This window comes from Leucopleurus acutus, assembly GCF_964270905.1.
Source record: "Leucopleurus acutus genome assembly, chromosome: 2".
NCBI lineage: Eukaryota > Metazoa > Chordata > Mammalia > Artiodactyla > Delphinidae > Leucopleurus > Leucopleurus acutus.
This window is the reverse complement of record NC_139143.1, coordinates 72625863-72640835: the sequence shown is the minus strand read 5'-3', so window position 1 is coordinate 72640835 and position 14973 is coordinate 72625863. Positions and strand designations below refer to the sequence as shown.

Here is a 14973-nt window from a genome sequence, read left to right as displayed (position 1 = left end):
CCAGACCACCACAATAAAGCGATTGGCACGACAGAGTGAGTCACACAAATTTTTTGGCTTCCCAGTACATATACAAGTTACGTATACACTATACTGTAGTCTATTAAGTGTGCAATAGCATTATGTCTAAAAAAATGTGCATACCTTAATTTAAAAATACTTTATTGCTAAAAAACCCTAACCATTATCTGAGCCTTCAGTGAGTCGTAATCTTTTTGCAATAGTAACATCAGAGATCACTGATTACAGATCACCATAACAAATCTAAAATTAGCGGAAAAGTTTGAAATATCGCGAGAATTACCAAAATGTGACACAGAGACACAAAGTAAGCAAATGCTGTTGGAAAAATGGCACGAACAGACTTGCTCGATGCAGGGTTGCCACAAACCAATTTGTAAAAAAACACAATCTCTGCGGAGCGCAATAAAGCAAAGTGTTTTATTAAATGAGGCATAACCTGTATCACTGTTCTCATGGGCTTAGAGTCTAATGGGGGGAACAATATATTGGCATAATAAAGAAATATATTACAGGGTAACCTAGAAGGTGATTAGCAGCTGGAAAAAGGAAACATATAGAAGTTATAGGAGAATGAAGAGTGTCAGGGTGGGTTGTAATATTAAATACCTGGATATCTGAGTAAACACATGAAGGAGTCAAACTTGGGGAGATCTGGGGGGAGACATATTTTATTTGTTTGTTTATTGGCTTTCCTCCCCTCTAGAAGGTAAGCTCCGTAAAGTCAGGAATTCTCTTATTGTTCACTGCTCTACCCCAAGTGCCTATAACAATGCCCACAGCAGGTGTTCAACAAATATTAGCTGAATAAGTAAAGTAAATGAAAGTTAAAATTTACTTTCAGGCAGACCAAAACTGAGGGATGGGCCACAATCCTAAATCTTACCCTGAATATATCAACCTCCTTAATTAAACGGTAAATTCAAAGCAAAGAGAAAAGAAACCGAGTCAAGTTGGGGTCACCTTTTAGAAGGGAAAACTGAAAACTGACCTTACAGGAAAAATGATAATAATCTGAATTCCCACTTTTAAAAAGCCAAATAAGAAATGGGTTTTTAAAAAAGCCCCAGGATATCCGATATCAAATAGGGTTTTAAAATTAGAAATGACCCTTGAAATACAGGACTCCTAAATGCTGAAGGATCCCTCAGTTAGGCTCTCAGTGAGGTACATGGAGATGCGCCATGGAAGACAGAAGCCACCAACCTGGGAAGTACCAGCCACTGTGCCACACCTTCCTCACCCCCAGCTGTACTCCCCATTACAGACCTGCATATGCAGATCACTCACTGTGTACTGATGCCCTTGGAGTTTAAGCTTGGTTGTGGCCGATTAGCTCAGTTACTTATCCCTTGGTGCTGGTAAGTCTGAAGACATGGGTTGGGTCTCCATGGAAACCAAGAGACATTGACTCAGTTATCTGGCCACAAGTTACAACTCTGACCTTGCCCAGTGATCCCACTTATGTACGTCCTCAGTTACACAAAGGGACAGAATATGGTCTGTGTGTGTTTGTGTTACTACCCGCAAAAAGAGCAACTCAAAGCACACGCTTCCTGTTCAAGAAGGCTACAGGTGGCTGTTGAGGACTGACCGACCTCCTCAGGCACAATTACAACATCAAACCAAGGCCCTGGATACAAATCTCTCCATTAGCTTCTCCTAAAAACACTATTCACTTCTAAGAATAAGTGCTATCTGGACGAAAGCCACAAACAATTGGAGGGCCACAGGCAGGACATATTCTCCCTCCATCTTGTCCCCAGAATTAGCTCAATCTGGTAAAAAGGCAGGAATATGAGCTCCCTGGATTCCATGGCATGTGACTTTATTGATGGTGGGTCTTACCACGTTACAGGTAATATGAGCTTCAGAACCTTCTTTCCTCTCTAATTAACCAGCAACGTCAGGGTAAAGCCGAAATCACCTCATCGTAACAGTTCAACCTCTGCAATACCGTACATACATCATTAAAATTTTAAAGGAGTTCATTGGGGAACTCCCTTAATAATTGAGTTGGAGAAAAGGGGCCAGTGATGAAGAGCGTTTACCTGAGCTGATATTAACTGGGTTTGGCTACTAACGGCTTTCCAGCAATCCCACTGTGTCCATGTTGCCATTTAAAAGAGTACATTCCATTCGGCCCTTGCCCTTTCACTGTCAAGAGGGAAACTGAAAAATAACACATCATGAAGTATTGCAGTTTGTATTACAGTTCTCCACCCAATTCTCCCTTCCAGCACTACTGAGCTCGGTCTAAATGGAGCTCTTACAGCCAGGTGACAAGCCGAAAAATTCATCCCATGAATCGGTTGGGTGTCTATGATATCAAATAACATATCACTGAATGATATATTTTCCACTGAATTTACTGGCCACAGAGGCAGAGCCATTGGAAAATACTCAGCTTCCTTGATAGCACCGATTTTAGTTTAATTTCCTTCTAAGTTAGGTGGCCAGGCCCCTTATGACCCTGTCACCTTTCCTCTCCTAGGGTCACACAGATACGACAGCCCTAGACCTAAGGAAGGATTCCCACCCAACCATACACTGCTCTCCCGCTCCTTGTCAAAAACATTCCCATTCCCCCGCTGTACACATCAGGCAGTTTGTGATCAGGCTCCAGACCTCAGAGAGCTCGAGGTAAAGGCGCTGAGGCTAATGGGAGAATCTCAAGGAGGTTAAATGATTTGCCCGGGCCCACCCAGATAAAGCAGAGGCAAAGGAATTACTGAAGCTCAAGGATTCCGAAAACCCACGGTTCTCCACTATAGGTCACTCTAGCCTCCAGTCTGGGAAAGTAAATATACGAACCAACCATATGAATAAGACTGTAAAACAGAGTGATAGTGGGTTAAGAGACCAAGCCACTGTGGTCTGGTCAATAAGGAGGATGGTGTCCCCATCCTGGACTCCCCTCTCTTGAATATTCTCCTGAGAATCACGGGAAGCAAAAGCCTACCAATGGACAGGTGTATGGATGGTCTAATTGCCAAGCACAACTGACTAGTTCCCGGCCTGGGGAGATGTGAACACGTGTCCTGGGGAATCAGCCACATACTGTATACCTTGGACTATGCTGTAACCAAATAGAGATCTTCACGAACGAGGAGCAGAAACAGGAAGATGATAAGTAAGTTTTACACCAAGACAACTGGATCTGAAGAAGGGCTCAAGCTTGAAGCCCCACTCTGCTGTCACCCCCCGGCCCATGGACCAGGGTGACCTCGAGAAAGAAGCTACGTGGGAAGCTGCAGTAGCCACCTTACAAGAGATCCTGAGAAGAGATGGGAAATGGACCCACCTTCTGCTGGTCTCTGTTCAGTGATGATCAGCTCTGGCTAATCCACAGAGAAATGCACAAGAGAACAAAGGGAATGAATGCTTAGGAAAGACCAAAGCAGGAGTTCAACATGTACCCTAGATGTATCCCTGACCCTCCCCAAGCTTCTCCTCTATGAACTGGAGGCCCCTCTCTCTCCCAGATCCTCAGCCTCTTTCCTTTCCTGGCAAAACTCACCTTAGCCATCATATAGCCTCAAAACCACCCCATCCTAAAACATCTTCCCTTTATTCTACCTCTATCCCAGGTACTGTTTTCCCTCCCATCTTTCTTCCACTACCCATCTTCTCAAAAAAGTTGGCCATATCACTCCATTTCTTCTTTCTTTTATTGTAAAACCCATTAAGATGCTGTCCTGATCCCTCCAAGCTTCTGACAAAGCTATTCTTGATAAGGTTACCACTGACTAACTGCCAATTCCAAGAGCAAATAGGTGGCCCTACATTTTAAAATTCCCCACCTCTGCCCTGTCCTCCACAAGCCCACTCACCCTGGCTTTTTCTCCTGCATCCGTGCCATTTCATCACAGCCTCTCCCAGGGCTCCCCAAAGCTACACCCTTGAGCCTCTTCTCACTCTGTGTAGGATCCCCTTGGGCACTTCTCATATTTATATGATAACATATCCTAAAGCCTCTTGTCCAGGATAGTTTCTAGATCTTCTTTTACAACTGCCTCCTGGACATCTCCACCTGAATGGTTCACATTCCCATTCACGCTCCAAGAGCCAATTAACATATCACCTCTTCCATGAAGCCTTTTCAACAACCCCAAGCAAGTCATTCATTGATGCATTTATCCATTCAGCCAACATGTCTAATGCCTATTATCTGTCGAGAACCATGCAAGATGCTGGAGATACAGGAGTTAAAAAACAAAGCGAGGGGGCTTCCCTGGTGGCGCAGTGGTTGAGAGTCCGCCTGCCGATGCAGGGCACACGGGTTCGTGCCCCGGTCCGGGAAGATCCCACGTGCCGCGGAGCGGCTGGGCCCGTGAGCCATGGCCGCTGAGCCTGCGCGTCCGGAGCCTGTGCTCCGCAACGGGAGAGGCCACAACAGTGAGAGGCCCGCGTACCGCAACAACAACAAAAAAAAACAGAAAGAGGAAGGTCCCTGTCCTCACTGAGCTTATGATCTTGTGACACAGACAGATAGTAAACCAACAAATAAATATGTACTTCAAATTAGGATAAGCACTATAAAGATAATGAATAACACATAGCAATAGAGAACCAAGGGATTTAGACAAGCTGGTACTCAGTCCCAGTGGCCATGCCGCTCTTAAAACAAGTTTACTCTTCTTTCAAGCCTCTGTTTAATTTATGTCTCTAAGCAATCTCTGCTACACTGTTAATATATCAGTGCTTTGTTTTATTCATTTTTACATATCTGTCACATACAGGAATTTAATAAGTCTGATGATTAAAGGAATGCATGAGTAATTTAATTAATGAACCAACTGTTTATAAGATTCCATTTAGTTCTAAATTTGAGAAATGCACATACAACTAGGTAAAGTGCATTCCAATTGCTGGTGTATTACCTGAAATCTCTAGTTTCATTAAACGTCAGTTTACAGAGATTAAATTCAAATGTACATTTCATCTCTCTAAAATTGACTGGACCTACCTTTAAGAGAACCAAGTGTCGGCAGTGGTGAGAGAAATAATACAATACAGGAATACTTAATTTCCTCAAAACCCAAGATTCCATTTTCCCTTTTTCGATACAGCCGGGCCAAGTAATAAACAAGAGGGAGCGAATAGTTTGGGAAATCAGCCTCACACGGGGGCACAGTGGGATCTTTCCTAGCTGAGGCTGAGGCTTGTTTGAAAATACAGCACAGTTCAGAAGAAAACTTGGAAAGGGGTTATCTGAGGAATGGATGGACAGCTGCTGGCTAGTCCCAATGGAAGTATGCCTAGAAGGCTCCAGATCTGATAGTTAACAGTTCTGCTGCCAAATGTGCAGACAGGCTCCCAGAACAAAAGTCACCAATAGCAAACTCTGGGAGCTGGAGAGGAGGTAAACGGATGCTTGTCTCCCTTTGTGTCATTCTTCTGGTGTGGAAGAACAGCGATGCTGGCAGACAGTGGAGACCAATGCAGATGGGATGGGATAGGAGGGATGGGTAGGACAGCTTTGCACTTGCGGAGGAGTTTGATAAACAGTGATGAGTGTACACTAGCAGCTTTCACACACACACACACACACACACGCACACGCACACGCACACACACACACTCACTGACTCAGGCATTCCCCAAATCCAAAAAACTTCCTTTAAAACCACAGAATATATAAACAGCTGACCGTCGGAAGGCTGCCGGAAAGCTCAAGTATCTAGCAGGTGGGGACTTGTTTTCCAAGAGCTAGTTCAATAGGACAGACTGAGAATTGTGATCTCACTGGGGTGTGAACACCAGAATTCAAGGAGCAGATGGTGTGATTTAGTGGAAAGGCCATTGGACCAGGAGTCAGAGGCTTCGGATAGCATCCCAGCTTCTCTCTCAGCTACAAAATGCAAGGGAAAAAAAAAAAAAACAAAACACCTCTCCTTATCTAACTTTTTAAATTGTTGTAAGGTCCAATAAAGATAATATCTGTGAAGGCTCTCTGAAGATTCAAAAAGATACATTTTTTTTCAACACATCCTTTGATGGCATTTTCTATGAGTCAATCGTTGATCTGCATGCTTTAAAAATATTAACCCAAAATGATCCTATGAGGTTGGTTAGTACAGTTTTTTTATTCTAGTTTTATTGAGATATAATTAACATATAGCACTGCATAAGTTTAAGGTGTACAACATAATGACTTGACTTACATACATCATGAAACGATTACCACAGTAAGTTTAATGAATATCCATCATTTCATATAGATACAAACTTTTTATAAATAGGAAAAAAATATTTTTCCTTGTGACGAGGATTCTTAGGATTACTCTCTTAATAATGTTCATATATGACGTACAGCACTGTTAATTATATTTATCATATTGTGCATTACATCCCTAGTACTTATTTATGTTATAAGTGGAAGTTTCTGAGGTTGGTACTATTCTTATCCCCATTTTAGAGAGAGGAAACAGGCACAGAGAAAGCATGACCTTCACCCAAGGTAACACAGCTAGTGAGCAGCAGAGCAAGGATTTGGTCCCAGACACTCTGGCTCCAGAGTTTATGCTCTTAACCACCAGACTGTGTTATTGTACACAGCTTCTAAGAATATGTATTCTTTTACTCATATTAAAAAACCAACAATAATAATACCCAAGCTTGTATAGTTCTCCACATTTTACCAAAAGGCTTTTCAAGTTCATTACCTTATTTAATCCTCACAATAACCCTATGAGGCTGTTATTATTCTATTCCTTTGTATAGATGAGGAAATTGTGGCTTGGATATCTCTTGACAGTAGGACATGTGTTTCATATTATTTTTCCAGTAATGCAGAGAGCTGTGGAGTGCCCAAACCATTCATATCCACCTGTCCAACCCCTTCCATCTATGGACGTGGACTTTTAAAATAGAAGAACCCAACCAATAACAGAACATAAAGAAAATAATTTGACTGAACACCCTTCCATTAAAAAGTATCTTTGGAAGAATATCACAGTACCTCCCAATGTGAATTATTTCATAACATCCTCTCCATTTTGACAGCTAGCGGAGAGCAGGCTCTAGCCTGCACACAGCATAATTTGAAAATTAAAAGGTCATAAGATAGGTTCTGAGCATAAGACACGCAAGAAGGCAAGGCTGAGCTGAGATTCTGAAAATGGGGTTGGAAAACCCATGCTGTGGTTGAACTCAGGGCTTCCAGGTGCATAGAGCCCCAGGGGAAAGATAGTTGCAGAGACCAAGCAACACTCCCACCAAAGACACGCAGGGAAGGGTCTCCTGGGATGTTCTTTCCCTTTGGATTTCCAGTGTCTACTTCATGGTACCGCCCGTGAGGCACTAGCATGGCATGGCTTATGTCTCTGAAGAGCTGAGCCCTTATCCCCGTGAAGACGGTATCCGTCACTGTGCGTGGTACTGGGGAATACGTGCACGACAGGAATCCCTGCTACAATGTGAGAAGGGACAGGAGGAGAAGGGGGGAGGGGGAGCCAGCAGCAGGGGAGGAAACTCTCGATGGTTATGTTAAAAAGGATTTGTTCCACTGTCAAAACCAGAAAGCTCTCCCCAAGAGCCAGCTTTAAGGAAGGAAGCCTGAAATGACAGAGACCGGGGTGGGATGTATTAAGGAGGCCCTTTGGAAAAGAGGCTGCAATAAAAGAGAGAGCATCAGGCAAAAGGCAGGTGTAGCTGTAAAAATCCACCTCTGGACGATGATGACCAGCAATGCCTGGCAGCTGAACGGAAACTGGGCTCTAGTGTTTCTGTTGGGTCCTAGTCAAAAGGGATCCCAAAGCCATGCTGCCTCTCTAGGGCAAGGACAATCCTTTAAATCTCGCCCATCACTGGGTCTCCACGGCGACTGGGAGAGGGCTCAACGACTACCAAACTCCTGAAAACTGTATGAGCCACACTTTGTCCACTCACCTGCCCATTCCCTTTTCCGGGCCCCACCCTGTCCCCAGTGACATCAACCCCTTCTCTACCCTGGAGCTGGAGGCCCCAGGCCAAGCCGGCATCAGCTTCCACTCAGGTTTAGGCTGTTGAGTACTCACACAAAGACATATTTGGACCCTCCTACAGAGAGAGAGGGGACTGTTTATGGGCCCAGAGGGAGCTGGCCCTAATCTGCTGCACACCAAATGATGACAACATGTTAAGAATGAAAATATGGTTTGGGGGGAGAGTCCCCAGGAGCCCAACATTTTGGTATTTAAAGGAACTTTAATGAGCTTAAGAGGCTAATCTGGAGTTCAGGAGGGGGTGTTTTGTTTTGTTTTGTTTTGTTTTGAAAAATCCTTTTAAAAGTTCCTGAGGCTTGACAGGGAGCAGGCAAGAGAACTGTGAGTCAAGGAGTGGCTACCGTGTAACTGAAGGGGCCCCATGGAACTAGGAGAGGAGGCTGCTCCAGAGATCCCTTCTCACTGCAGCAGCAGACCCTGGTGCTCAAGAGATAAAGGATGGTTCTTCCCAGGTTGGAGAAGTGTGACACCCAAGGAAGCAGCAAAAAAAGTTGAGAGTGAGTACACACTATCAGAGCGCTAGCCAGGCTTCTCACCAAACGACTCCTCGTCCCGGTTTACCGGTGACAACATCAGACTCAGGCACTTCTCCGACCCACTGAAAAACATAACCCAGCATCCATGAAGGTGCCAGGCACACTCAGAAAGATGTCCAGGGGCCCCAGTTGGTCACCCAAAGAGTGTGATCATGGGATCATGCAAACCTGAGTGTTTTAATGCCCCTCACCAGGTATTGTAGCTGAGCTCTGCTCTACAACTGGGTGGACCATTATGCTGTGTATCTAAAAGATGAATTTGTTTCCTCCAAGTGAGAAAAATTAAAAGAGGACCAACAGTCCATAAACTTGGCATGGGGGAGAAATGAGGCAGTTGATGAGATGGTGTTAAGTAATATCATGTGCTTGCAAGAGTCAAGTTAGTAGAATTCTACAGGACATAGGGGAGTGAGGGGGGGCAGAATGGGATGGGGCTAGATGTGAAGTCAGATATGGCATGTGGCCCATTCCTAGCACTGCTGGATGTCAAAGATCTTTTTTAATATGAAGAGTTTAACTGGCCCATGAGACAAGGCAGTCCGATCCACGGTGGCCAGATACCTACCAGGGTTTGTCCATTATAGGGTAATGATGATAAAATACAAATCCATCAGGGTAGAAAGCCACTGGAGGCCTAGAGAGTCTGAAAAGCCAGACATATTTACTGTTATCCAAAAATAGGATCCCCCAACTGGAAGCTTGAAAGGCTAGAAGAGACCAAACTCTTTCATGTGACTTCAGCTAAGGACTAAGAGAAGCACAGTCCATTTTGTATTTTTAGTTGTTATGACATTATGGTGCAATAATGGGGGATCTGGCAAGGGTTCCATTAAATTCTAGCGAACCCGAGCACGGCAGCCAGGTGACAAGCTCTACAGATGATCTGGTTGCCTTGGTTCGCGACTTGAAAAGTACAGCACGGAAGTAGGTTTTAAAAATCCTCTTTTAACTGCCCAGATGGGGCTATTTGCAATGGGACCAAGTCTACCAGAAATTGGTAGGAAACCAGTGTTGGGCCACAGTTTTATTCCTCTGATAATGTCTTCACTAATACTTCACTGTTTCTGCTGCATTCCAATTGCATCTGCTGTCTAATGCCAAAAGAAACTTAATCCCTATCCTAAGTCTCATTTTATTTATTTTCAGTAGTGTGAAAACAAACATGCAGCAAGATTATAGTGTTTACACCTCCTTTTTAGCTGATATAGCTCTAATCCTCCTGCTAATTAATGCCAGGGCCACAGCAATTTTATTAATTTCATCTTGGTTAAAAATATAGAGACAGATAATTGTGCTTGACTAAAATAACAATTTGACATTTGGAAGGTGTTTGCTTCATTTCAGCAAGACAGTTGGCTGGGTTTCATTTAATATACGACAAAGAGACACAAAGCTGCGGCTGACATTGGTCAATGATAACATAACTAATTCTAATTGTCATAAATTGACTAAACTGTCCCACATCGCACTAGTCAAGGAGACGAAGGAGAAAATGTACATCGTGAGGCGTACCAAGTTTTTCTGTGGGTTCCAGAAAACAGGCACAAAGGAGAAAAGGGCCTCTTTTCTCCAGAACCTTTTCTACATTTTGTTCCTAAAATTACCAACTTACCCAAACTGAATCTGAAAAGGCTGCTGGCAACGCTGATCTACACATTGCTAAGAAACTTTCAGAAAAACATACAGGGCATTCATTCCTGGGGGGAAGCCTCAGGCATGCTGGAAACTGGACAGGGTTCTCCCACATAGGACCCTTTCTGCTTCTGTGCAGGGTGGGGTGAGGGGTGGCACTGCCCACCCCATACAGCCCCCAATCCTCCATACCCAACCCTGCAAGTGGCTTACCAAGAACTCCCATCTGAAGACATGGGCATTTAAATTTCCATGTTAGAAAGGTATAAAAAAAAAAATTGCAAAGCATTAAAGTAAAGCTAAGATTTCATAGTCAAGGCGGAAATTACTTTTAAACCTTTCTTTAGTGGATGTGATTGCACTTTTCCCCCATAGTTCATTTCCCAGTATTGTACAACTATATTTAACGATCAAATTAACGTGATTCAATACGGGTTGAATCTTCGATCTTGATATAAAGCAACAATGACATTTTGTATATCAATTTAAGAAGCTTTAATAAATTCCCGGCAATATAATGAGTATTTTAAATCCTTGTCTATTTTCTCACTTCTGAACAGTAGGATCCAAATAATTTCTTTGACCATAAAAATTAATTAGCTGATAATTTAATGAATGGAACTGTTCTCATTAGAGAAACAGTACCTACTCATTAATTCCAAAACACCTTCCCAGAATTAAAAAACAACAATAAAGAGGGCTCTCAAAAATTAGTAACAGTATTTTAGGTCACACAAAAGTTATAAATAAGAAAAATGAAACTAAAAAGCAAGACAAACAATGAACTATCAGAAAAGCTCTTGTCACTGAAATCTGAACAGCAAAAGCAACTCCTTAGCCAGGTGGATAACAGAATCCCAGAACTCTACAATATGTAAAACTGGATCGGATAAATAACTTTCTTAATGTGCTCCATTTACGTGAAGGATCAAAAGAATCCCACAAGTCTACTCTGAAAGGCAATGTTCATATCTAATCCCCAGAATACTATTAATATCTACTCCTGCTCTCTAATTTTATTTCAACATTTTAAGTCTGAGATTCAGAAAGTCCTACCTACGGACCAATACATATAAAAAGAGAAAACACCTCTGAACAAGGAGGGTTTCCAATCACCCTCTAAATAAAAAAAGAGATAAGTCAGCCTGCACAAACACAGCCACAGCCCATGGACAGTGCTTATCCCAAGCTAAGCCCCCCTGCAATTTAATGCAGACATCAATTCATTACCTAGCTGTGTTTGATTTTTATATTCCTAACTTTTATTATGCCAGGAGTGAGGCCAACAAAAGATAGAGTAAAAATCTAACAACTGCCTCTGTAATTTCATCTGTGGGCTTCTTTTATGAGGAACTGATGCCCAATTTTGATCTCCAAGTAATGTCACAGTAATAAAACCAAACTAACCCTCCTCCCTACACATACAGCCTACACTACCTTGATAAAATGCAGCATTAGTTCATTACTGATCCTAAAAGAAATCATTACCTCAGCCATCCTCTCCTCGGGGCTGCCAATCACCAGGTCGAAAGAAAAATACAGAGAAAGCTCTAAGTGAGGGATATGTACTTTGCTTCACTGGAGTCCCTTCCTTCAGAAAAACTGGTCTGCTCCGAAAGAAAGGGGAGAAAACATGGACTGGCCCTCTGAGAGAAGGTTTCCCAAGGCCTGCCCTTTGCTGACATGTGGGGAGTTATGATGTTATAAGAGCAGCCCTGATGACAGCAGTACTATCCCACACTGCTCCTAGGATGTCCAGAACAATCTAAGGGGTAATGATAAACTTCATATGTGAGGCGAGAGGGCCCCGCCTGACACACAGAGCCGCCAGGCACATGAAAGAAACAATATAAACTTGATTTAAATGTGGGATCCCTTCCAGAAGGCTTAATTATCTATTGTATTACCACATTCCTGTTATTCAGCAGCCTCTTCTTTCTCCAACGTAAGTCCAACTACAGTATTTGTTTGGAACAAATTCAGGGAAAACTCCAAACTAACCAGATCCTAGAGGACTCAGTGAAATAGGGAACAAGAGTTATGTAAGTAGAAGTTCCCCAGGCTGGAAAATACTTCGGCTGTCTGCTAACTTTCGGGAACACTGAAGACAGCTGAGTCCAACGTTTAAACACCCACACCTATAGCATCCTGATGTTTTATGTGACATGATGCCCCTTCATCAATTCTGTGCATGTAGTTATTTTTCTTTGACGGCACGTCACGAACAATAAAGGTCACCTCCAGTTCTTAATTTCTGGACGTTCATAAATCAGTTTTCCGCACTCCAGCCTTAAATGCTTATTTGTTTTGGATGCTGAGGAGATAAATTATTCCTAAGAATGTCACAGTGTATGAGACAAATATTTAACAAAATACCCTGAAGTCTTCAAATGAATGGCTGTACGCCTAAGATGCCACTGTCAATTCAATTCTTTAAAATTAGACAAATATGGTGTTTGACATCAAGAAGGTGTAACAACTAGTTGACAGAGTAGAATTTTCACTTTTTAACTGGCTGCCTGACACCATGAATAGGCAGCTAATAATTCAAATGCAACAGTGCTCAATGGCCAGAAATGCACATACAAATGGCTAACATAAATAGGATAAGCCCACTTTGTTAATATTATGTTTATGAACTTCACTGAAGACTGTGCATTAGCTATATGTTCTTTTATTTTGATGTGGAAAAACAGCATTTGAGCTCCATGAATTTTGGAGACAAGGGCACTGCCTGAATATTCATTTTCGATGAACTGTTCCGTCATTTACCACCACCATTGTCCGATCACTTTAACTTCCATCTTAATTTCCTTTCCACTTGCCTTGGCTGGGTCTCAAATTTTTAAAAAGATCCGAAGAAAGAAAGCAAAAATCATGTTTACAAATGTATTTGTTAAAGAGGAAATGTGCTCTCTGTGACTGTTTCATGACTATTATCTAAAATTGAATTGCATCCTCCTGGAGGCTAAATTTCTGGTCATTCCAGACAGCTTCTATTCAATACTTAGTCCTGCAGTCTCAGTAGAGGTTTTCAAGAAATATTCAATAGTTAGGATAATATAGATGGAAAAAGTGCTAGGCTATAATATAAGCCTCTTGAAGGCAGGCTCCAAGACTTTTTCTCAGTATCCTCCTATCCCCTAGCCTAGTGCCTTGCCTGTAGGAGCTCAAAGAGCTTGTTGAATAAAGGAATTTGTCTTGAGCCTAATTTTAAAACAAACAAACAAACAAACCACGCTTTATTCTCTTATAGCAACTACCACGCAGATGAATGCCATTAAGATTATTAAATATATTACAGCCCTGCCTGGTTAAAGAAGAACGGGATTGGGATGGGGGACAGAGGAGAGAAAAACGGAATAAAATTAATCAGAAAAAAACAGTGGAGGCTCTGGGCACAGACAAGTGCTGACAGTGAACTAAAGAGACAAGCAGCTCCATTTTGGCCATCTGTGTTTCCAAAATGTATGTTAAAATCAAAATTAAAAACCCTCACTGTAGCATCAACACCTCTCCAAACAATGTAGCTCACACTACTCTGTAAAATCTGCTTGGTTCTGGCCAACAGCTGGCAAGTTGATCCCTGCAATTTTCCCTTTGCAGAAATAGCTTTGTGCGGGGAGAACTGACCCTAGTGGGCTAATAAGCCCAAACCGCTCCAAACCTGGGAGGCTGAAATGGAGGGGACATTGTTGTGTTAAGTACTTTACAACAACTGTTTCTTCTCCTCTTGACACAGCCTGACTTCCTTAAAGAAGATTTGACTGGCCAGACAGCTGTGTTGACCCTTAAGCCTTCTTTGATTCGTGATTTTTTTTTTCACAAACAATAGAAATTCACCACCCAAATCCTTTCCTAAGCTCCCATACTTTTGAATTTGCCAGTGTTGTGCCTGAAGGATGTGGACATTTCAGTCATCTATAAGCACAAAGATAAAGATGGGGACTACACAATCCCAAAACCTTCAGACGAAAAGCAACAGGGGAAAAAAAGAAAAATGAAAAAAAAAAGAGCAATCAACCAGAAGCTTTATCCAAAGGTGGTACTTGAAGTTGTGTGCACAAAATCTGCTGAATTACCTACAAACGGCACTTTTCGCGCAGACACTAGAGCACTGAACAATCAAGAACAGATACAACCACATCTTCTTTTTTCAAAAATTGAAACCGTAATCACCACTTTGGGTAATGGCGATGCATTTTCACTTCTTTATATATTTCTGTATTGCCCAACGCATCCAAAATCAAACACCTATTTTTTTGTGTGCTGAAAAGTGTAAAATGATCTTTTCAAAACAAAACAAAATGCCCAGTACTCTATCCACATGGGGGTAAAATTCAAGCTTGCTATAGCAAGGGAGTTTGAGCAGCAGAAAGAATTTTTGTGTGTGTGGTCACTGGATCTGATTGCTTTGTCAGTCTGTAGTAAACCTCAGAGCCCAGGCAAATCAGACAAGAAGATATTTCTGTTCTCTCCCAGAGCTTTCTGTTATATTGAGACTTCTCCTGGACACCTCCTTTCATGGTGTGTTTTTAATAACATGATAGGAACTGCTTTTCAGGAACACTAACCCTCCCTCGATTATCCTCATATAGTGCTGTCCCTTTCATTCACCAGTGACAAATGCAGAATTCTCCTGCCCATGCCCCGAGGGCACTCCGTCACTTATCCAGTCCTCGGGTACAAAAACAGAGGCCTCCGTTTCAGCCACTTTTCTTTGCTTCAATACCCCGCACAGCTCAGTGAAGTCAGTGTCCCTGTTGCTGAACTCTTTTGACCAGGAAAGGCAGTCC

The 14973-nt window shown here is 42.5% G+C and overlaps 1 protein-coding gene across 1 annotated transcript in view; it reads right to left on the bottom strand.

The window, feature by feature from the left end:
• The window catches only part of LMX1A (LIM homeobox transcription factor 1 alpha), a gene marked incomplete at both ends in the record, with an annotated part of 150015 nt that overhangs the window by 131584 nt on the left and 3458 nt on the right, over positions 1 to 14973 (bottom strand). The window lies entirely within an intron of this gene.